The sequence below is a fragment of the Ranitomeya imitator genome, chromosome 7 (assembly GCF_032444005.1).
Source record: "Ranitomeya imitator isolate aRanImi1 chromosome 7, aRanImi1.pri, whole genome shotgun sequence".
Taxonomy (NCBI): Eukaryota; Metazoa; Chordata; class Amphibia; order Anura; family Dendrobatidae; genus Ranitomeya; species Ranitomeya imitator.
Window position 1 is genome coordinate 74,208,857 of NC_091288.1, and position 23,582 is coordinate 74,232,438.

Below are 23,582 nucleotides of genomic sequence, written 5' to 3' on the forward strand. Positions count from 1 at the left end.
TGTTAACTGCCCATTACAAGATGAATCGGACATGGAGTGCACTGATGCACAGCCACAGCTAGATTATTATGCTGTTCCATTGACTCAGATCACTACATTGCCCTCGCAGTGTACTGAGCCAGAATCTGACTGTCACGCCCGCACATACTTACCCGGCTTCTCCCATCCCTCGGCGCGCTCACGATCCTGTCCCGCGCCGCTCTGCCTCCTCCTTCGCCGGCTCTCGGTTTCTGGTCTCTTCGCGCATGCGCGGTCGCGTCTCCCCCGTCGCTGAGCCTTCTGGGAGGTCGCGACCCGGTGGCTCCGCCCCAACATGGCGGCGCCCATCGGGTATTTCTTCCTGGCGTCTTCTTAGGTAAGACGCCTTTGCTTTGTAGGTGCACTGTCTGCCGTCAGTGTCCCTATGCCCTAGGCTCCCCTGTACCAGTGTCTTTTCTCAGCCCAGTCCTTGCTTTGTCTCTGTATCCTGCCAGTCCGTGTTCCTGTTGTATCCTGCCAGTCCGTGTTCCTGCTGTATCCTGCCAGTCCGTGTTCCTGCTGTATCCTCCCAGTCCGTGTTCCTGCTGTATTCTGCCAGTCCGTGTTCCTGCTGTATCCTGCCTGTCCGTGTTCCTGCTGTATTCTGCCAGTCCGTGTTCCTGCTGTATCCTGCCAGTCCGTGTTCCTGCTGTGTCCTGCCAGCCCGTGTTCCTGCTGTATCCCGCCAGTCCGTGTTCCTGTTGTATCCTGCCGGTCCGTGTTCCTGCTGAGTCCTGCCGTTCCGTGTTCCAGACATTCTTTCAGTTAAGTCTTGTTTTCCTATTATTCCCTGCCATCCTTATAGCCTGTGGTTTCCTTCTTTATTTTGGGTCGTCCCTTTGGCTCTAGCTGTTGTGTCTCCATTCCCCCGAGGTCCTGCTCCTAACACTCCCTGTATAGGGGGTGATTCCATCTGGTCCGCTCGACCCCGGGGGCTCTAGAGTCACGACCCAGAGGGTCCACTCTCGGATTTCTGTCCGAATACTTACACTGACCCTGATGAGACTATGGTGCCCCGTCCCGAACGCTATAGCACCTTACACGGTGACACAGAGGAAGGTGCACATGACATTGAAGAGGAGGTGATAGATGACCCAGTTGTTGACCCAGATTGGCAGCTATTGGGGATTGGGGGAAGAGGGTGCTGCTGCCAGTAGTTCAGAAGCGGAGGAGGATGATCCGCAGCAGCCATCTACATCGCAACAGCTGTCATCTGGCAGGCCCGTATCAGGCCAAAAACGTTTGTCAAAAACAAAAACAGTTTTAGGACAGCGTGGCCATCCAGTGAATGTAGCACAGCGTGTAATGCCTGAAAAGGTATTCCACAGTAGGAAGAGTGTAGTGTGGCAATTTTTTAACCAAGATCTGAATGATCAGTCAAAAGTTATCTGTACGAAATGCTCAAAGACCTTTAGCAGAGGGAAGAATCTTCAAAATTTAAATACAACGTGCATGCTTAGACATTTAACCAGCATGCACTTGCAAGCCTGGACTAACTACCAAATGTCCCATACCGTTGGTGCACCTGCTCAGAATGAAGGTAGTCAGCAACGCTACATTGCTTCCCTCACTGTAAGCCCACTGGTTAGGACACCACCAGCAGCAAATGTGGAGGTATCGTCGCAAGGCCAAAGCAGTCAGGGAATCGCAATGTTATTGGTAGGAAACACTGTATGTAGGACAACATCAAGAATACCATCACCAACCCTCTCTCAATCCGCCATGTCCACCGCCACCACTGCTAGTTCCACCATATGCAGCTCTTCAGTCCAGCTCACCTGTCGCGCTCACGCCCTGACTGGTGGGCGTGAGCTCGGGGGGTTTGTGGCCCCACTGAGCCACAAACCAGACTACCCTGGAAGGGGCGTGACTATGACAGCTGCCTGGATTTTCACTGGAGCCTCTGATGGTGAGGTCAGACTTTTGCAGCAGGCAGCTGCCAGGTGCTACTCCAGGGTGGTGTCTGGCTGTGGCTGCTGATCCCAATTGGGAGACAGGGACACCAGGATTGGTGCAGGCATCAGGCTGGACTGGCAGAAGAGCACGGATGAAACTCAGACGAGTAGGCTGGCACGGCTGAGACACAGGGCTGGCAGAGACACGGCAGAGAACACAGGGCTGGCAGAGACACGGCAGAGAACACAGGGCTGGCTAGGATGGCAGGAAACACAGGACTGGAAGGCACGGCAGGACTGGCAGGAACACTGGATTGGAAGGCATGGCAGAGAACTCAGGACTGGTTGATGTGGTGTATGAAGGAACAGGTAGGGGCATGTTCACACTGGAGGTGCAGGTACGGATATGTAGTTGGGAGGAACAGGTAGGGACCTGTTCACACTGGAGGTGCTGGTACGGAAATGTAATATGGAAGAACAGGTTGGGACCTGTTCAGACTGGAAGAGAACTGCAAGCCTGCGAATAGGAGCGGTAGAGCAGCAAGAGATAGCACAGCAATAAAAGCTAAGCAGAGCGGAGCCACAAGGAATGTGGAGAGGAGCTGCAGCAAGAGATACTGCAGAAGCTAAGCAGAGTGGAACCGCAAGGATTGCGGAGAGAAGCTGCAGCAAGAGATTAGTGCAGCAACGGGAGCGGAGCAGAGCAGAATAGAGCAGAACCGCAGGAGTGCGGAGTAGAGATCAATAAAAGCTAAGCAGAGTGGAGCCACAAGGAATGTGGAGAGGAGCTGCAGCAAGAGATTAGTGCAGCAATGGGAGCGGAGCAGAGCAGAATGGAGCAGGAGTGCGGAGTAGAAATCAAGCCTCAAGCCACAAAGGTACAGAGCAGGCAGAGCCGCAAGAGTGCGGAGCGTAAGCAGACTGAGCACACAAGGAAAGACACAGCAGGGAAGGAAGCCACAGACAAGGAGACCGAGATAGGACAAAGTACAGACAAGGCAATGGAACAAGACACAAGGACAAAGACACAGGGACCAGGATATTCTGCCTCCTGGAGGGCAGACAACAAGATCAAGGCAATAGCACAGAGAAAAGCCTCCAGAGAGGGAGTAACACAGAGCAAGGCCTGGCAAACTCACAAGCTAGACACTAACTGAGCTAACACATTGCACAGGCCCAGACCATAGGGTGGAGCTGCACTATATACAGGATGCCTCTTGGTAATTGGTCAGGAACAGATTAGACAGATGCACCTGATTCCTATAAGAACCAGAGAGTTCAGGCGCCGACCCCCTATGCACACAGCCAGGAAGCATGCAGAGAGCAGAGAGACAGAATATGCAACTGGCATGAAACAGAAACCACATCATGGCCTAGAGCAGTGGGTAAGATTGTGTGAGAGATGCGAGGCCATGCCGTGATGCCAGCAGAGTTGTTACATCACCCTACAAGAGACTCTCATTAGGAAAAGAAAGTACTCATCCTGTCATCCGCGTACACAGGGTTTGAATGCCCACATTGCTATACTAATCTCGTTAGAGATGATGCCCTACCGGTTGGTTGAAAGCGAAGCTTTCAAAGACCTGATGGCCTACACAGTACCACGCTATGACCTACCTAGTCGGCACTTCTTTGCGAGAAAAGCCATCCCAGCCCTCCACCAGCATGTCAAAGACCGCATTGTCCATGCACTGAGGCAATCAGTCAGTGGAAAGGTGCAGCTCACAACAGATGCATGGACCAGTAGGCATGGCAAGGGATGTTACGTGTCCATCACGGCGCACTGGGTTAATGTGGTGGATGCAGGGTCCACAGGGGACAGCCATAGTGGGACAGTTCTGCCTAGCCCACGGTCTAGGAAACAGTTGGCTGTAGGCGCTCGCCACCGCTCCTCCTTCTCCTCCAGAAGCGAAAGCTCGTCCACAGAGCGCAGTCGCACGACCACTCTATCCGCAGCTGCCAGTGTTGCACACGAGGTGTCCCATTATCGAACAGCTAGTGGTAAGCGTCAGCAGGCTGTTACAAATGAAGTGTTTGGGCGACAACAGACACACCGCGGAAGTACTGGCCGAGTACTTGCAGCAACAAACTCAGTCATGGCTGGGAAGTGTACATCTTGAGGCAGGCAAGGTAGTCAGTGATAACGGAAGGAATTTTATGGCTGCCATAGCCCTTTCAGAACTTAAACACATACCTTGCCTGGCTCCCACCTTGAACCTGGTGGTGCAGTGCTTCCTCAAAAATTATCCGGAGTTCCAGCCCTGCTCGTGAAGGTGCGAAGACTTTGCTCGCACATCTGCCGGTCGCCCGTACACTCCAGCCGTATGCTGAACCATCAGCGATCGCTGAATCTTCCTCAGCACCACCTAATAATCGAAGTTGCAACAAGGTGGAACTCCATACTTCACATGGTTCAGAGGCTGTGCGAACAGAGACGTGCTGTAATTAATTTGTGGGAGGATACACATACACGGGCAGGCACTTGGATGGCAGACATGGAGTTGTCTGGTGTGCAGTGGTCAAAGCTCCAAGACCTCTGTCCTTCAGTGTTTTGAGGAATGCACATGGCTGGTAAGTGCAGACAACGCCATCATAAGCATGAGCATCCCACTAATGCGTTTGCTGATGCAAAGTTTGATGCACATTAAGGAGCTGGCATCTGCAGCCGAGGAGGAGGGAAGCCTTGATGACAGTCAGCCATTGTCTGCTCAGGGAACTCTCCTGGACGAGGTGGCGAACGAAGAGGAGGAGGAGGATGATGGGGATGAATATTTATGGGAGGAGGATGCTTCTCAGGGGGCAATAGAAACTGGTGGCATTGCAAGGTCAGGTACAGGGTTTTTGCGGGACACAAGTGATGTTGATTTGCAAGAAAGTGCTCCTCAACCCAGCACAAGCAGTGAATTGACACCTGGAACATTGGTCCACATGGCTGAGTATGCCTTGCATATCCTAAAAAGTGATTCTTCCAGTGGGGCTGGAAGGATCAGCGGGCCACTTGGCCGAGCACTTTGGGATAGACACGGAGCAGGTAATATGCATGGGGCATGGGGTGTTCTTGCTACCTATTGTATGATTACAGCAATAGTGCCTTAATTGGGAGTGCAGGGAGATTTGATTCATCCGTGGCATGGGTTCTTGGTTTAAGTCCTGCCACAGCATTTAGAAGACTGTAGCAAATTTTTATGCATGACTTAATATTTTTATATATGCTCTCTTTAACTCCTGCTAGTATATCTAGAGGACTATAGCAAATTATATGCATATCCTTACATCCTCTTACATGTTCCCTTTGATTCCTGTCTTTGAAAATAACGTGTCTAGCTCTAGCTGACCGTATCCACTTTTGTTGGTTTGTTTTGAGGCACCTTATTGATGGTTCTTGCTTGTGTATATGTTTTTAACTATTTATAATAAAGAAATTCAGTTTTAACAAAAATGATTTTTTGAGACACTTCTTTGAACACAGTCTATCCAACTGTGGTTTCAGTATGTTCTATGAGCAGATATAGACATAAAACTGTATAAGATGTTGTAATATTTCTGTGCAACTCATAGCAGTGGGAAAATGTTGTAGCTTTTTTCCTTTTCACACCTGTCCTGTCCGGTGTGCTCTGTTGTCCATCAGTCTTACATCTTTCTGCTAGCCTCAAGTAGGCGAATACAAACGAACATGATGTGCAACACAGCACATAGTGACTCTGTCTGCCTCATTGTAGGCAGATCATATACCCGAATCCCGTATTTGAAGGGGTTTAGACATAAGCCCTAGCAGAGCCACTGAACGTAGGGTCACGTAATGAGAACACTTCCTTCAAAGGACAGAGAATGAGGGAGCAGCTGATTGAGTTACAGTATGCACCCATAGATTTAAGGACAACACCTCTGCTTTTTTAGGGCATATAGATGTCGAAATAGGGGAACAAAAACATAGACCTGCTGATAGGCTCCCATGTAATACATTTACTCTACAACAGGCAAATTAATTCCCCCAAAAAAGGGGTACGGCAGCTCTCAGGTTACAGGGTGTCACAGAACCCCCAGCACCAAGAATATGTTATGCAGTATATCACAGGGGAACAATTTGAAAAACATTTTCTGTTGAGTTAGGTTTTTGAGCTGAATTATACTAAAATTGGCATGCTGATTCCAAAAATGTAGTCAGTTTTTTTCTAGCACGTCAAGTTTTTCCTACACAACTTACCTGCCAGAGAAGCACAATTGCACTGATATCTGTAATAAGACTTGTTATCTGATTACAATTCGACTCATATAGAGCTACGTGGCAACTTGTAAGAGTAGTCACAACTTTGTCATGCCTATTTCTTATATATTTCATTTTTTGTTCATATTTGTACTATTTAAAAAAAAACAACACTTTTTAGGTACAGTAGTTTACATAGTTTTGAGAAGACAAAAATCCTATAGTTCAAAAACTTGACGTGATAGAGAAAAACTGAGATCATTTCTGGATTCAGCATCCAAAAATTAATTAAGAACAGTTGTCTGACCTAACTCTTAAAAAATTGTGTTCCCCAGTGTTATGTATAATAGGTTCCATGTGAAATGCATCAGTCCACAGGCTGCGCCCCTGGTCAGAGGGGACAAGATATTCTCCTTCTGACCTCCCCCACCTTTGTAATTCCCACAGTAAATATCAGCAGGCTCCGGCCCCCTGCGGCTATTGTAATGTATGTCTGGCCTGCTTTTTCTATTGGCCTGCCCTGTGTATCTGTGTTATATATTCTGTGTGCTGTGAATAAAGTGTGTTCTTTTAGACTGGAAATACGTGGAGTGTTATGATCTGGTGGCCTAGGAGCAGCATGAGACGTACTCTGGAGAAGGTGGTACCTGTACTGACCGCAGACCCTGAACTTAGCACCGCAACTAGAAGTAGCCGTGGGATGTACCTAACACTCCCTAGACACCTCGACACAGCCTAAGAACTAACTTCCCCTAAAGATAGAAACGGGAAAACTATCTTGCCTCAGAGAAAATCCCCAAAGGACAGACAGCCCCCCACAAATATTGACTGTGAGAGGAGAGGGAAATGACAAACGCAGACTGAAATCAGGATTTAGCAAAGGAGGCAATCCTAGCTAAAAGCAGAAAAAGAAAAAAGAGATCACCTCCGCACAGCTGCAGCCAAACTAACCACCTAGCATAGCAATCAAAATAATGCTGAGAGTCCCACACGGCAGCTCCAGTGGTGCAGTATCCAAGGAAAACAAAACGAAAAATATCCAAATGTATAAGAAGAGAGGAACGCACTCACCGGGCAGGTAAAATCCAATCCTTTATTTCAGCATGGACAAACTTAGCAGGGAGGGGAGTGGAGGATGACGGACGATGGCCGTTTCACGCTTACGAGCGCTTCTACGCCACCCATAGGAGGGGAACAGTGGAAGGACACCCTCAGAGACAGAGCGCAGAAGCCGGGTACCGGGAGCCCAAGGTCGTGTTGTTCTCCAGGACACGCGACAGAACCGGGGGGCATAGTACTACATGTCAATTGCCTGTAACAAGTCTGAGGTGAAGCAGTGATCTTAAGAGCCGGGTCATCTAAGAGATCCTATAAACAGGCTCAAACTGCCTATCGTACAGATGTCTGTCTTAGGACAGGAGAGAGGGTACCTGTCAGCAAGCTTTAAGCTGCAGGAACCTCGCCATCTGGCGCAAGTAGGAAAGGCTTACAGACCTCACCTGAAGAGGACGCCTTTTTGCCTCCAAGCCGGCCGGACTACAGCTACCCTACACCTGGTACCCTGGACTGAGGACTGCTACCATCAGTAAACCAAGTAAAAGACTGCAAACTCTTTGTCCTCCACTTATTCGTCGGCATACACCATCTTTGCCACATACCCTAGGAGCCCTGGGGACCCCACTTCACCTGTGGGAAGCGTTACCATCTTGCTGCAACGACATCACCCCAGAGGACCCCTTTAAGCAGCGTCGATCCCTACTGACCACAAGTGGCGTCATGAACATAGACTTTACAAAACCCCTTAAAAGACTGTTCCCTTTAATTGGGCGCTCAGGACCACAGACCGGGTCGCAGCCACCGTGACATCAACATTAAGACCGGACCCGGTACCGAGCACCCCACTGCCCTGGCGGGCGCTGCATAACCAGCATCCACCTATGTGGAAGGACCTCAGGTCCGGAGCCATCTCCTCATGTTACCCCCTCAGCGGTGACGTACATGTGTGTGATTACAGCAGCTCTGACAGATACCTAACAATGACATTGGTTAGTCATTTGCATATTAAAAAAATTATCAGTTTAACTCCTTCACCCCGAAGCCTGTTTTCAACTTCCTGACCAGGCCATTTTTTTCAATTCTGATCACTGTCATTTTATGAGGTCATAACTCTGAAATGCTTCAACGGATCCTGGGGATTCTGAGATTGTTTTCTCGTGACATATTGTAATTTATGATAATGGTAAAATTTCTTCGATTTGACTTGCGTTTATTTGTGAAAAAAATGGAAATTTGGCAAAAATTTGGAAAATTTAGAAATTTTTAAACATTTAGTTTTTATGCCCTTTACTTAGAGTCATATCATTCAAAATAGTTAATAAATAACATTACTCATATGTCTGCTTTACATTAACACAATTTTGGAAACATAATTTTTTTTTGTTAGGAAGTTATAAGGGTTAAAAATTGACCAGCGATTTCTCATTTTTACAACAAAATTTGCAAAACCATTTTTTTAGGGACCACCTCACACTTGAAGTGACTTTGAGGGGTCTATATGGCAGAAAATGCCCAAAAGTGACACCATTCTAAAAACTCAAGGTACTCAAAACAACATTCAAAAAGTTTATTAACCCTTCAGGTGCTTCACAGGAATTTTTGGAATGTTTAAAAAAAAATTAACATTTAACTTTTTTTCACAAAAATTTTACTTTAGATCCAATTTGTTTTATTTTACCAAGGGTAACAGGAGAAATTGGACCACAAAAGTCGTTGTACAATTTGTCCTGAGTATGCCGATACCCCATATGTTGGGGTAAACCATTGTTTGGGCACATGGCAGAGCACGGAAAGGAAGGAGCGCCATTTGACTTTTCAATGCAAAATTTGCTGGAATTGAGATCGGACACCATGTCACGTTTGGAGAGCCCCTGATGTGCCTAAACAGTGGAAACCCCCCAAAAGTGACACCATTTTGGAAAGTAGACCCCCTAAGGAACTAATCTCGATGTGTGGCGAGCACTTTGAACCCCCAAGTACTTCACAGAAGTTTATAATGTAGAGCCGTAAAAAAAAATCATTTTTTTCACAAAAATGATCTTTTTGCCCCAAATTTTTTATTTTCCCTAGGGTAACAGGACAAATTGAACCCTAAAAGTTGTTGTTCAATTTGTCCTGAGTTCGCTGATACCCGATATATGGGGGTAAACCACTGTTTGAGAGCATGGCAGAGCTCGGAAGGGAAGGAGCGCCGTTTGACTTTTCAATGCAAAATTGGCTGGAATTGAGATCGGAACCCATGTTGCGTTTGTGGAGCCCCTGATGTGCATAAACAGTGGAAACCCCCCCAAGTGACCCCATTTTGGAAAGAAGACCCCCTAAGGAACTTATCTAGATGTGTGGTGAGCACTTTTAACCCGCAATTGTTTCACTAAAGTTTAGAATGTAGAGCCGTGAAAATTAAAAAATCATTTTTTCTTTCCACAAAATGATCTTTTAGCCCGCAGTTTTTTTCCCCAAGGGTAACAGGAGAAATTGGACTGCTATAATTGTTGTCCAACTTCTCCTGAGTACACTGATACCCCATATGTGGGTGGGAACCACTGTTTGGGCACATGGTAGAGCTCGGAAAGGAAGGAGCGCCGTTTGGAATGCAGACTTAGATGGATTGGTCTGCAGGCGTCATGTTGCATTTGCAGAGCCCCTGATGTACCTAAACAGTAGAAACCCCCTACAAGGGACCCCATATTGGAAACTAGACCCCCCAAGGAACTTATCTAGATGTGTTGTGAGACCTTTGAACCCCAAGTGTTTCACTACAGTTTATAACGCAGAGCCGTGAAAATAAAAAAACTTTTTCCACAAAAATTATTTTTTAGCCCCCCGTTTTGTATTTTTCCAAGGGTAACAGGAGAAATTGGACCCCAAAATTTGTTGTCCAATTTATCCTGAGTAAGTTGATACTCTATATGTGGGGGTAAACCCCTGTTTGGGTGCACGGGAGAGCTCGGAAGGGAAGGAGCACTGGTTTAGTTTTACAACGCAGAATTGGCTGGAAATGAGATCGGACACCATGTCGCGTTTGGAGAGCCCCTGATGTGCCTAAACAGTGGAAACCCCCCAATTCTAACTGAAACCCTAACCCAAACACACCCTTAACCCTAATTCCAACCATAACCCTAACCACACCCCTAACCCTAATCCCAACCCTTATCCCAACCGTAAATGTAATCCAAACCCTAACTTTAGCCCCAACCCTAACTTTAGCCCCAACCCTAAAGGTACCTTCACACTGAGCAACTTTACAACGAGAACGACAATGATCCGTGACGTTGCAGCGTCCTGGATAGCGATCTCGTTGTGTTTGACACGCAGCAGCGATCAGGATCCCGCTGTGACATCGCTGGTCGTAGCTAGAAGTCCAGAACTTTATTTGGTCATCAGGTCGGAGTGATTCGTTATGTTTGGCAATGATGCCAGTAATGTTTTTACATGGAGTTAACAACCAGCGAGAACGATAAGTACGTCACTGGATCGCTCCTGCATCGTTCAGCTGTTGCCGGTGTTTGACGTCTCCTAGAGACCTAAATAGCGATGCTGCAGCGATCGGCTCATTGTCTATATCGCTGCAGCGTCGCTAAATGTGACGGTACCTTTACTTTAGCCCCAAACCTAACCCTAACCCCAACCCTAACCTTAGCCCTAGCTCTAACCCTAACCCTAGCCCTAACCCTAGCCCTAACCCTAGCCCTAACCCTTACTCTAATGGGAAAATGAAAATAAATACATTTCTTAAAATTTTATTATTTTTCCCTAACTAAGGGGTGATGAAGGGGGGTTTGATTTACTTTTATAGCATTATTTTGGCGGATTTATATGATTGGCAGCCATCACACACTAAAAGACGCTTTTTATTGCAAAAAATAGTTTTTGCATCACCACATTTTGAGAGCTATAATTTATCCATATTTTGGCCCACAGAGTCATGTGAGGTCTTGTTTTTTGCGGGACGAGTTGACGTTTTCAGCGGTACCATGTTTATATCCGTCTTTTTGATGGCGTGTTATTCCACTTTTTGTTCGCCGGTATGATAATAAAGCGTTGTTTTTTGCCTCGCTTTTTATTTATTTTTTTTGCGGCGTTCACTGAAGGGGTTAACTAGTGGTATAGTTTTAAAGAGCGGGTCGTTACAGATGCGGTGATACCAAATATGTGTACTTTTATTGTTTTTTGTTTTTTTTTTACATAAATAAATGGATTTATTAGGATTTTTTTTTTTCTTTATTTGGGGATTTTTTTTCTTTTTTTTTTGTACATTCTAATTTTTTTGAGACTTTCTAGCATTGTCCCAGGGTGGGACATCACTATATTAGATCAGATCGCTGATCTGACACTGCGCATAGCACTGTGTCAGATCAGCGATCTGACAGGCAGTGCAGGAGGCTTTCCAGCGCCTGCTCTGAGCAGGCATCGGTTAGCCACCTCACTTCATGAGCCAGAAGGAGTCCCGCGGCCATCTAGGATCTCCGGATCACCGGAACAACATGATCGTGGGCATTGCTGCGGGGTGTCAGCTGTCATATACAGCTGACACCCGCGCACGATCGCCGCGGCGGTCACTGTGAGGCCGTGCGATCGTGCCGCCATACTAGTACTGCGGTTTGCGGGAACTCGCAGAGCAGTACTAGCATGGCGCATGTCAGGAAGGGGTTAATAGATGCATTTTGATTTTTGATCTTGCAGAATACAAAAACATAATCTTCTACACTCTTTTCTTTTGCAGTATAGAAACATAACATGTACATCAGATGTTTTTCCAACATATACACTAATTGTAGGGCATGGTATGAGCATAGCCTTATAAAATCTCTTACATCTCATGAGACCACCTTGACGTTGGTTGATGGGCAGGCATTATTTGGCCAAATTTTGTGTAAAGCGTCTCATTTATTTTTCAAGTATTTTTTCATGAATTTTTCCTAATATTCAAAAAACATTTTTACTATTCACATTTCATATATTTCACACTGACATGCTTTAACATGATTGAGCACAACCATCTTCGTATATTTTACATGTATGTAGCTGTTTTTGGTATGCACCTCTTCAGACTAGTTTTTGATGTGCCGGTCAGTTTTCTGTTACTTATAAAATCTCCAGTCAGAACAAGCTCACTGATGTAATCTCAGTTATCTCAGCAATATATAAGGCAACACACAGGTTATAGAAGGTAACAGGTGCAAACTTTTGGATAAAATCCAAATAAAATTGTTAAATTGATTTTTTTAGACAAAAATATATGCATTTAAGTAAAAAAAGAAGAGGTGTCCAAATCCTTTTTAAAAAAAATAATATAAAGCAAATAACTGGTCACACGTCCTCGAGGTCAGAACCCAGTTTTGGTACACCCTTTTGCTCTTTGATTCTGCTCTAACTTGGGGGTAAAATGTCTACCAAGTATTTGTAAACCTTGATTATTATTTTTAAAAACGCTTAACTTTAAAAAAAAACTAAAAACTTTAAGGAGCCCCAGATGTTCCTGCAGTGCAAGGTATGCCCATGAAGCTGTGGCATTCAGGTCAGGGACCCATGGACAGTCCGTGCATTGCGGTCCGTGCTTGGACCCAGGTTCGCAGACTTTTTGTAGGTGCCCTTGAAATTATCGGCTTTGTTTCTGGACCTGCTCGGGCTTCCCAGTCTCCGAGTCTGCATTAGATTGCAATTTGAAACAAAACTGCAGGAAGAAGATAATGTTGGGTGAACTGCGGCTGCTACATTTTTTTTCTTTATTTCCTCTAAGACTGTAGACATTTTGCTTACCACACTTTACAATACGTAGGTTCCAGGGAGCTTTCTGATACGCAGAGGTTATTGCTTCACTCCCACATCACCCTCAAATACCAGCAGAGGAAATCAGAAAGAGGAACACTTCACACACCACATTTTGGTTACACCGTTACTCACTCTGTGTGTAAGTTAGAAACATTTCCAAAAAGATATTTAAAATGAACTCAAAGTATTTCTGAGATCAGATGTCACATGGTACTTCGAAATAAAGGTAAGGGTGTTACATCTATTAGTCTTACTGAAAGCATTGCATAAACTGGTAAAAAATTACTGATCTGGAAACTGATTTATTTATCTGGAAACTGCAGATTTATTTAAAGGGTATCTGTATCTTAAATGACTGAAAATTGGACTGGTTTTACTTTTTCTATATATTGTATGTTATTAAATCTAATAATATAAAGCTACTTGGAATGATCTTTTCGTATCAGAATCTTTCATTATAAATCCGTTTGTAGACTAGCTTGTAATCTGGCAAGAGATTAAAAGGGCAGTGGAAATTAAATGTCCCTTTTTCTATACTACTAATCCATTACCAAAATATTCAGAATTTCTATTTTGATTTTCCTCATTTAAAAGAATAGGAGCGAATGTGCAGAACTCAGCAGGGGCCGCTACACATTGAATGGAGCTCTGCCGTTCAACTTCGATCAATGTTTACGAGCATCTGCCATCGGAGTTAATGACAGCTGATCAATGGGGTGGCCAGATACGTCATCGATAGGATAGGTCAATGATAGGATAGGTCATTAGTATTGTATGCTGGGACAACTTAAGTTTGTTCAAATTGTTTTGAGTCAAAAGATGTTTAAATGGCACATTTGGGCTAGATAAATAAATGTTTTATAAGGCATTTTTATTGGTTGTAATAAGGAAGTTTGCTGAAAATCAAAAAGGAAAAGATATGATGTCTTCAATGCAAACTACATTTCAGTTTATATAAAAATAAATAAACTGCAAAGTTTCTCCTATCCATTACAGTGTTAATCAATGGATTACACACTGATGTCACCGTGTTCTTTCAATGATTTTCACGGATCCGTACACTTCTATGGGTAATTTGGATCAGTGTCTCCGATCACAAAAACAGACATGTCTATGATTTTTCTTGTGGACAAATTGTCAGTCAAAAAACAGACATGTGAATAGCACCATAAACTTTAATATGTACGTGTTCAATCTGTGAAATTCAACATATGTCTGAATGAGGTGTAACACCCCAGGTAACCGGTTGTTACAGTGGTATTGACTTCCTCACGGGGACGATGATGCCATGCCTGGAAGCGAGGAAAGAGCCCTTTAACAGGTAAACACATACATACAATACTGTTCTAACTTCAGACCAGAAGGGGGAGCTCTGATCCAGTTAATGGGTGGCTTCCTGTGACGCCACTGGGTTTATACCTTGCTTTTTCGGCGTTACTCTGCATGTCTCTGCTTTAACCCTTGCTCCTCTCCCCCTAATGTGCAGGGATACTGTTGTCTGTTACCTGTATGGACACTGCTCAGTTCCCTGCCATCGCTGCATAGCTGTACATGTGCTGTGATGTCTTTGCTCTGCTGCATGGCCACTCGCATGTGCGGTCCCTGGCTGCCGCTGTGGAAGCTAGCCATGGCTTCCGAGGTCCACTGCATCTGGTGCATGACTTTCCACGTGTGTCCAGGCTAGCAGTCACTGCCAGGTGCCCTAAGCTACAGTTCCTGTGCTGACTGTGCTGTAATGGTTTCTGTTTGTGCTTAGGGTGCGCGTGGCCACACCTACCCTGCTTTTATTAGGGTTTGAGTGTGCACCTGTGTTGCTTCCTCAGCCTATTGCTAAGGAGCAGCTCCTATATAAACTCTCTCTTTCTTGTTGGGCGTGGCAAGAGCATTGCATTGTGTTTCTGTGTCTTGCCTTGTGAGGTATTCAGCTCCCGGTCTGTCTGCAGTATGTTTTGAGCGAGCTGATACCTGTCTTTTGCCTGTTCTGGGGGCAGAGTACCCAGATCCGCCTATCTTGGAGGCTGTATATCCAGATCCATTTGTGTCTTGTTTACCCGCATGTTCTGGGGGCAGAGTACCCAGATCCACCTATCCTGGAGGCTGTATACCCAGATCTGTTTGTATCTTGTTTTGTCGTCCTGTTCTGGGGGCAGAGTACCCAGATCCGCCTATCCTGGAGGCTGCATATCCAGTCCGTTTGTGTTTTGTGTTTCTGCCTGTTCTGGGGCAGAGTACCCAGATCCGCCTATCCTGGAGGCTGCATATCCAGTACCTGATCCTGTCTGAACTGTGTCCTTTGTGTTATGTTCCTGATGCCCTGGGCTGCCACGCCAGTGTCCCAGATGTCTATCCCATGTCCTATGACCTGATGTCCTGCTTTTGTTCTGATGTCCTTCCTGTGTCCGATGTCCTGATGTCCTGGGCTGCCACGCTAGTGTCCCAGCCGATGACCTGGGCTGCCACGCCAGTGTCCCAGATGTCTATCCTGTGTCCGATGACCTGATGTCCTGCTTATGTCCTGATGTCCTTCCTGTGTCCGATGTCTTGATGCCCTGGGCTGCCACGCCAGTGTCCCAGCCGATGACCTGGGCTGCCACGCCAGTGTCCCAGATGTCTATCCAGTGTCCGATGTCCTGATGTCCTGCCTGTGTCCTGATGTCCTGCCTGTGTCCTGATGTCCTGCCTGTGTCCTGATGGCCTGAGGTCCACCCTGTGATGACGTCCTTCTGGGATCGGTGTCTGATGTTCTCCTGCTGAGCCTGTGCTATGCCTGAGGCCTGAGAGAGAGGCCGTTCTAGTAAGCCCGTGCCAGATGACCCTGGACTGCATCAACCCATGATGACTCCTGCCATCGTCTGACATCTGAGATGTGTACCCTTCCTAGACATGTGGAATCGGGATCCTGACATCATTATGTTTTGTTATGTACTGTGCTTTCATTTAAGTAAACTTTGTTTCTTCATACCTGAAGTTGTGCGGTGTAGTCTAGTTCTGCATATCGACATCTTGTTCACATGCTCAGCTGCCACAGACCCTGCTCGCTGCCCTTCCCTAGTCTGGGTAGGACCAGGTTACTCTATGTGGTCCAGTGGGTCCACATTGCGTTCCTTTTTGGGACGCTCGCCCACATCGTCATGGTCAGGCGATGTGGAGGCGTCGGCTCGTCCGCATCTGCGGTCGCAATCGTAAACCTTCCCTATATATATTCTGGCTGGAGGAGGAGTTAGTCAGTCTATGAGAGAGGAGTGGAAAGCTGGGGCCGTTCAGACACGAGGTTCTGCAGCTCCTGGAAAGAAGAGAGTGAGACAGAACATTCTGTAGAGAGTGTGAAGGATGAAGGTTCAAAGGAAAAGTGAAGAGCTGGAGGGAAACTGCAACTGAGTAAAGCGCTGCGGAATATGTTGGCGCTATATAAATAAATAAAAAATTATTATAACTGAGCTCCCTCCATTCTGAAGCGCATGGAACCGGTGGCCGGAAGACCGAGGTTGTGGGGGTAACTGTATGCCCCACAGCAGAAACCAGCGGGCAGGAGATTGCAAGTCACCTGTCCACTATTAACACCCGAAGGCACAGCAGCGCATAGAGCCCAGAGTCGCAACCAGAGACACCTATAAAAAGGCTCAAGTTGCCTGCCATGCAGGTAGTGTCCTACCTAAAGGGACAGAGAGAAAATGAGGACCTTGTGTGAAGCCTTAAGCAGCAAGGAACTACAACACAGCACAGTAAGGAAAGCTTCCAACCCCACCTGGCTAGGGGGATCTCTGAATCACTTCCAGGCTGGCCGGACCGCACCATCACCTGTGATCCGTACCGTGGACTGTGGCTGCTTACTACCAGTAAAAGGTAAACAGACTGCAACTTTGTGTCCTCTAATTCTTTCCGGCACTACACCCTCTGTCATCTGTACCCACTACACTTGGGGACTAAGCTTCACCTGTGGGAAGCCATACCATCCCTGCTGCAGTACCATCATCACCAGAGGACCCCTTTAATCAGCGTCGGTCATCCCTGACCGAATACCTCAGGTGGCATCACGAACAAATAGCTTTCATAAACTTTATTTGCAATTCACATCCCCTTTTATTGGACGCCCAGGGCCTCGGACCAGGTCACTGCCATTGTGACACATCCCCTTAAGAACCAGCCCGATTCCGAGTACCCCATGATCCTAGCGGGCGCTCCAAAGACCTACGGGTATGTGCACACATCTTTTTCAGGTGGGTATGGTCTATAACCCACCTGAAAAAGCACAAAAAGCTTAAAAAGAATTAATATACGCGCTGCAAAGTAAAAATGACTTGCTTCACGTATATTCAGTCTTTTGAGCTTTTTCCAACAACTTTAAATTTTTAAAGCCACAACGCAGTTAACCCCTTTACCCCCAAGGGTGGTTTGCACGTTAATGACCGGGCCAATTTTTACAATTCTGACCACTGTCCCTTTATGACGTTATAACTCTGGAACGCTTCAACGGATCCCAGTGAATCTGACACTGTTTTCTCGTGACATATTGTACTTCATGACAATGGTAAAAATTCTTTGATAGTACCTGCGTTTATTTGTGGAAAAAACGGAAATTTGGCGAAAATTATAAAAATTTCGCAATTTTCAAACTTTTAATTTTTATGCAATTAAATCACAGAGATATGTCACACAAAATACTTAATAAGTAACATTTCCCACATGTCTACTTTACATCAGCACAATTTTGGAACCAAAATTTTTTTTTGTTAGGGAGTTATAAGGGTGAAAAGTTGACCAGCAATTTCTCATTTCTACAACACCATTTTTTTTTAGGGACCACATCTCATTTGAAGTCATTTTGAGGGGTCTATATGACAGAAAATACCCAAGTGTGACACCATTCTAAAAATTACACCCCTCAAGGTGCTCAAAACCACATTCAAGAAGTTTATTAACCCTTCTGGTGCTTCACAGGAATTTTTGGAATGTTTAAATAAAAATGAACATTTAACTTTTTTTCACAAAAAATTTAATTCAGCTCCAATTTGTTTTATTTTACCAAGGGTAACAGGAGAAAATGGACCCCAAACATTGTTGTACAATTTGTCCTGAGTACGCCAATACCCCACATGTGGGGGTAAACCACTGTTTGGGCGCATGGTACAGCTCGGAAGCGAAGGAGCGCCATTTGACTTTTCAATGCAAAATTGACTGGAATTGAGATGGGATGCCATGTTTTGTTTGGAGAGCCCCTGATGTGCCTAAACATTGAAACCCCCCACAAGTGACACCATTTTGGAAAGTAGACCCCCTGAGGAACTTATCTAGAGGTGTGGTGAGAACTTTGACCCACCCAGTGCTTCACAGAAGTTTATAATGCAGAACCGTAAAAATAAAAAATCATATTTTTTCACAAAAATTATCTTTTCGCCCCCAATTTTTTATTTTTCCAAGGGTAAGAGAAGAAATTGGACCCCAAAAGTTGTTGTACAATTTGTCCTGAGTACGCTGATACCCCATATGTGGGGGTAAACCACTGTTTGGGCGGATGGGAGAGCTCGGAAGGGAAGGAGCGCCGTTTGACTTTTCAATGCAAAATTGACAGGAATTGAGATGGGACGCCATGTTGCGTTTGGAGAGCCACTGATGTGCCTAAACATTGAAACCCCCCACAAGTGACACCATTTTGGAAAGTAGACCCCCTAAGGAACTTATCTAGAGGTGTGGTGAGAACTTTGACCCACCCAGTGCTTCACAGAAGTTTATAATGCAGAACCGTAAAAATAAAAAATCATATTTCTTCACAAAAATTATATTTTCGCCCCCAATTTTTTATTTTTCCAAGGGTAAGAGAAGAAATTGGACCCCAAAAGTTGTTGTACAATTTGTCCTGAGTGCGCTGATACCCCATATGTGGGGGTAAACCACTGTTTGGGCGGATGGGAGAGCTCGGAAAGGAAGGAGCGCCGTTTGACTTTTCAATGCAAAATTGACAGGAATTGAGATGAGATGCCATGTTGCGTTTGCAGAGCCCCTAATGTACCTAAATAGTAGAAAACCCTCACAAGTGACACCATTTTGGAAAGTAGACCCCCTAAGGAACTTATCTAATTGTGTGGTGAGCGCTTTGACCCACCAAGGGCTTCACAGAAGTTTATAATGGAGAGCCGTAAAAATAAAACAAAAATTTTTTCCCAGAAAAATTATTTTTTAGCCCCCAGTTTTGTATTTTCCCGAGGGTAACAGGAGAAATTGGACCCCAAAATTTGTTGTCCAATTTGTCCTGAGTGCGCTGATACCCCATATATGGGGGGAACCACTGTTTGGGTGCATGTGAGGGCTCGGAAGGGAAGGAGCTCCATTTGGAATGCAGACTTAGATGGAATGGTCTGCAGGTGTCACATTGCATTTGCAGAGCCCCTAATGTACCTAAACAGTAGAAACCCCCCACAAGTGACACCATTTTGGAAACTAGACCCCCTAAGGAACTCATCTAGATGTGTTGTGAGAGCTTTGAACCCCCAAGTGTTTCACTACAGTTTGTAACGCAGAGCCGTGAAAATTAAAAAAAAAAATCTTTCCCCCCAAAATTATTTTTTAGCCCCCAGTGTTGTATTTTCCCGAGGGTAAGAGGAGAAATTCGACACCAAAAGTTGTTGTCCAATTTGTCCTGAGTACGCTGATACCCCATATGTTTGGGGGAACCACCGTTTGGGCGCATGGGAGGACTCGGAAGGGAAGGAGCTCCATTTGGAATGCAGACTTAGATGGAATGGTCTGCAGGCGTCACATTGCGTTTGCAGAACCCCTAATGTACCTAAACAGTAGAAACCCCCCACAAGTGACGCCATATTGGAAACTAGACCCCCCAGGGAACTTATCTAGATGTGTTGTGAGAACTTTGAACCCCCAAGTGTTTCACTACAGTTTATAACGCAGAGCCGTAAAAATAAAAAATCTTTTTTTTCCCACAAAAATTATTTTTTAGCCCCCAGTTTTGTATTTTCCCAAGGGTAACAGGAGAAATTGGACCCCAACAGTTGTTGTCCTATTTGTCCTGAGTACGCTGATACCCCATATGTTGGGGTAAACCCCTGTTTGGGCACACGGGCGAGCTCGGAAGGGAAGAAGCACTGTTTTACTTTTTCAACGCAGAATTGGCTGGAATTGAGATCGGACGCCATGTCGCTTTTCGAGAGCCCCTGATGTGCCTAAACAGTGGAAACCCCCCAATTATAACTGAAACCCTAATCCAAACACTCCCCTAACCCTAATTCCAACGGTAACCCTAACCACACCTCTAACCCTGACACACCCCTAACCCTAATCCCAACCCTATTCCCAACTGTAAATGTAATCTAAACCCTAACTGTAACTTTAGCCCCAACCCAAACTGTAGCCCTAGCCCTAACCCTAACCCTAGCCCTAACCCTAGCCCTAACCCTAGCCCTAACCCTAACCCTAGCCCTAACCCTAGCCCTAACCCTAGCCCTAACCCTAGCCCTAGCCCTAATGGGAAAATGGAAATAAATACATTTTTTTAATTTTTCCCTAACTAAGGGGGTGATGAAGGGGGGTTTGATTTACTTTTATAGTGGGTTTTTTAGCGGATTTTTATGATTGGCAGCCGTCACACACTGAAAGACGCTTTTTATTGCAAAAAATATTTTTTGCGTTACCACATTTTGAGAGCTATAATTTTTCCATATTTTGGTCCACAGAGTCATGTGAGGTTTTTATTGGTAACATTTTCGGGCATGTGACATTTTTTGATCGCTTTTTATTCCGATTTTTGGGAGACAGAATGACCAAAAACCAGCTATTCATGAATTTCTTTTGGGGGAGGCGTTTATACCATTCCGCGTTTGGTAAAATTGATAAAGCAGTTTTATTCTTCGGGTCAGTACGATTACAACGATGCCTCATTTATATCTTTTTTTTATGTTTGGCGCTTTTATACGATAAAAACTATTTCATAGTAAAAATAATTATTTTGGCATCGCTTTATTCTCAGGACTATAACTTTTTTATTTTTTTGCTGATGATGCTGTGTCGTGGCTCGTTTTTTGCGGGACAAGATGACGCTTTCAGCGGTACCATGATTATTTGTATCTGTCCTTTTGATCGCGTGTTATTCCACTTTTTGTTCGGCGGTATGATAATAAAGCGTCGTTTTTGCCTCGTTTTTTTTTTTTCTCCTTACGGTGTTTACTGAAGGGGTTAACTAGTGGGCCAGTTTTATAGGTCGGGCCGTTACGGACGCGGCGATACTAAATATATGTACTTTTATTGTTTTTTTGTATTTATTTAGATAAAGAAATGTATTTATGGGAATAATATTTTTTTTTTTCATTATTTAGGAATATTTTTTTAAATTTTTTTTTACACATTTGGAAATTTTTTTTTTTAACTTTTTTACTTTGTCCCGGGGGGGACATCACAGATCAGTGATCTGACAGTTTGCACAGCTCTCTGTCAGATCACCGATCTGATAGGAGTGCAGGCTGCTTCACAGTGCCTGTTCTGAGCAGGCTCTGTGAAGCCACCTCCCTCCCTGCAGGACCCGGATCCGCGGCCATCTTGGATCCGGGCCTGGAGAAGGGAGGGAGGGAGGTAAGACCCTCGCAGCAATGCGATCACATCGCGTTGCTGCGGGGGGCTCAGGGAAGCCCGCAGGGAGCCCCCTCCCTGCGCGATGCTTCCCTGCACCGCCGGCACATCGCGATCATCTTTGATCGCGGTGTGCCAGGGGTTAATGTGCCGGGGGCGGTCCGTGACCGCTCCTGGCACATAGTGCCGGATGTCAGCTGCGATAGGCAGCTGACACCCGGCCGCGATCGGCCGCGCTCCCCCCGTGAGCACCGCCGATCGCGCTGGACGTACTATCCCGTCCGTGGACATGGGGGCCCACCCCACCTCGACGGGATAGTACGTCCAATGTCAGAAAGGGGTTAAAGGTGACCTGACCGTTCTTCAGGCGGCTTCAGCTTGAAGCCTCTCACTGTTTTATTCATACAAGTTAAAAAAATGCAGAGGACAAAGCCACCGCAGAAAATAACTGTAAAGACACTTAAAAACCGCTTCAGGAAAAACACTGCCGGAGATCTCCTGAAGAGTCTTCGTCTTGAAAAACTGGATTGGTTAGCCTGCGTTTAAAAGACGTTGTGTGCATATACCCTTAAAGGGAATCTGTCAGAAGGCTTCTGATGTGTAAGCTTAAGACAGCAGGAGATAGAGGCTGAAACGCAGAATTCAGAGATGTGTCACTTGTCGCAGTGTGTGCTGTTATTCACTAACTGTGAAGGATTTATCACATAGAGATTAACAATCAATAAAATATGCCTATATTACTTAAATTTAAGAGGGGACTGGATACCTTTCTGGAAAAGTATAATGTTACAGGGTATATACACTAGATTCCTTGATAGGGCGTTGATCCAGGGAACTAGTCTGATTGCCGTATGTGGAGTCGGGAAGGAATTTTTTTCCCCAATGTGGAGCTTACTCTTTGCCACATGGGTTTTTTTTGCCTTCCTCTAGATCAACATGTTAGGGCATGTTAGGTTAGGCTATGGGTTGAACTAGATGGACTTATAGTCTTCCTTCAACCTTAATAACTATGTAACTATGTAACTATGTATATTTCTGGAAACGTATGGCGGATTTAATCCCTTCGTGACACATGACATATTATTAGGTGTTATCATCGTACACTGTAAGGCACTCTTCACTATGTACTACAACATATTTGGGGTGAAACAAGCTGCATCCAAACAGAAATACTATATCTGTTTGGCTATACTATATTCATATTCACCTTTACTGGGTCTAAAAGTATTTTGGAATTTGTGATCGTGGCAGGGCAAGAGACCGCTAATGGCTTGGGGCAAACCTGGGCAAGGGACAGGACTCACTAGGTGATCTGAGAAAACATGATCTGTGTTTATTAACAATAGAGTAGATAAAGTTGTCCACTGCCCGAAGCTCTACATACAATGGGTATGGTAAGTATTCAGACCCCTTTAAATTTTTCACTCTTTGTTTCATTGCAGCCACTCAGTAAATTCAAGAAAGTTTTTTTTTCACGTTAATGTACACTCTGCATCCCATCTTGACAGATCTGGCCAAGGTAACAACAGAATTTCTGCAGTACTCAAGGTTCCTAAGAGCACAGTGGCCTCCATAATCCTTAAATGGAAGAAGTTTGGGACCATCAGAAGTCTTCCTAGACCTGGCCGTCCAGCTAAACTGAGCAATCACCTGAGAAGAGCCTTGGTGAGAGAAGTAAAGAAGTACCCCAAGATCACTCTGGCAGAGCTCCAGAGATGCAGTAGATGTTCCACAAAATCAACTATCACTGCAGCCCTCCACCAGTCGGGCATTTATGGCAAAGTAACCCAACGGAAGCCTCTCCTCAGTGCAAGACATATGAAAGCCACATAGAGTTTGCTAAAAAACACATGAAGGACTCCTAGACTATAAGAAATAAGATTCTCTGGTCTGATGAAATGAAGATAGACCTTTTTGGTGATAATTCTAAGCGGTATGTGTGTAGACAATCAGGCACTGCTCATCACCTGCCCAATACAATCCCAGCAGTGAAACGTGGTGGTAGCATCATGCTATGGGGTTGTTTTTCAGCTGCAGGGACAGGACGACTGGTTGTCATTGAA

General features: G+C 45.3%; 1 protein-coding gene across 4 annotated transcripts in view; it reads left to right on the plus strand.

The window, feature by feature from the left end:
* Nucleotides 1–23,582, plus strand: part of ITGB2 (integrin subunit beta 2) — a 220,890-nt gene that overhangs the window by 47,542 nt on the left and 149,766 nt on the right. The window contains exon 1 of one of the 4 annotated variants that reach the window (XM_069733516.1): nucleotides 13,029–13,171. The exons of the other annotated variants lie outside the window; for them this stretch is intronic. The gene's annotated coding sequence lies outside the window, so the exon portion shown is untranslated. Of the gene's footprint in view, nucleotides 1–13,028; nucleotides 13,172–23,582 lie in introns of those variants that run through there. 4 annotated transcript variants of the gene reach the window in all.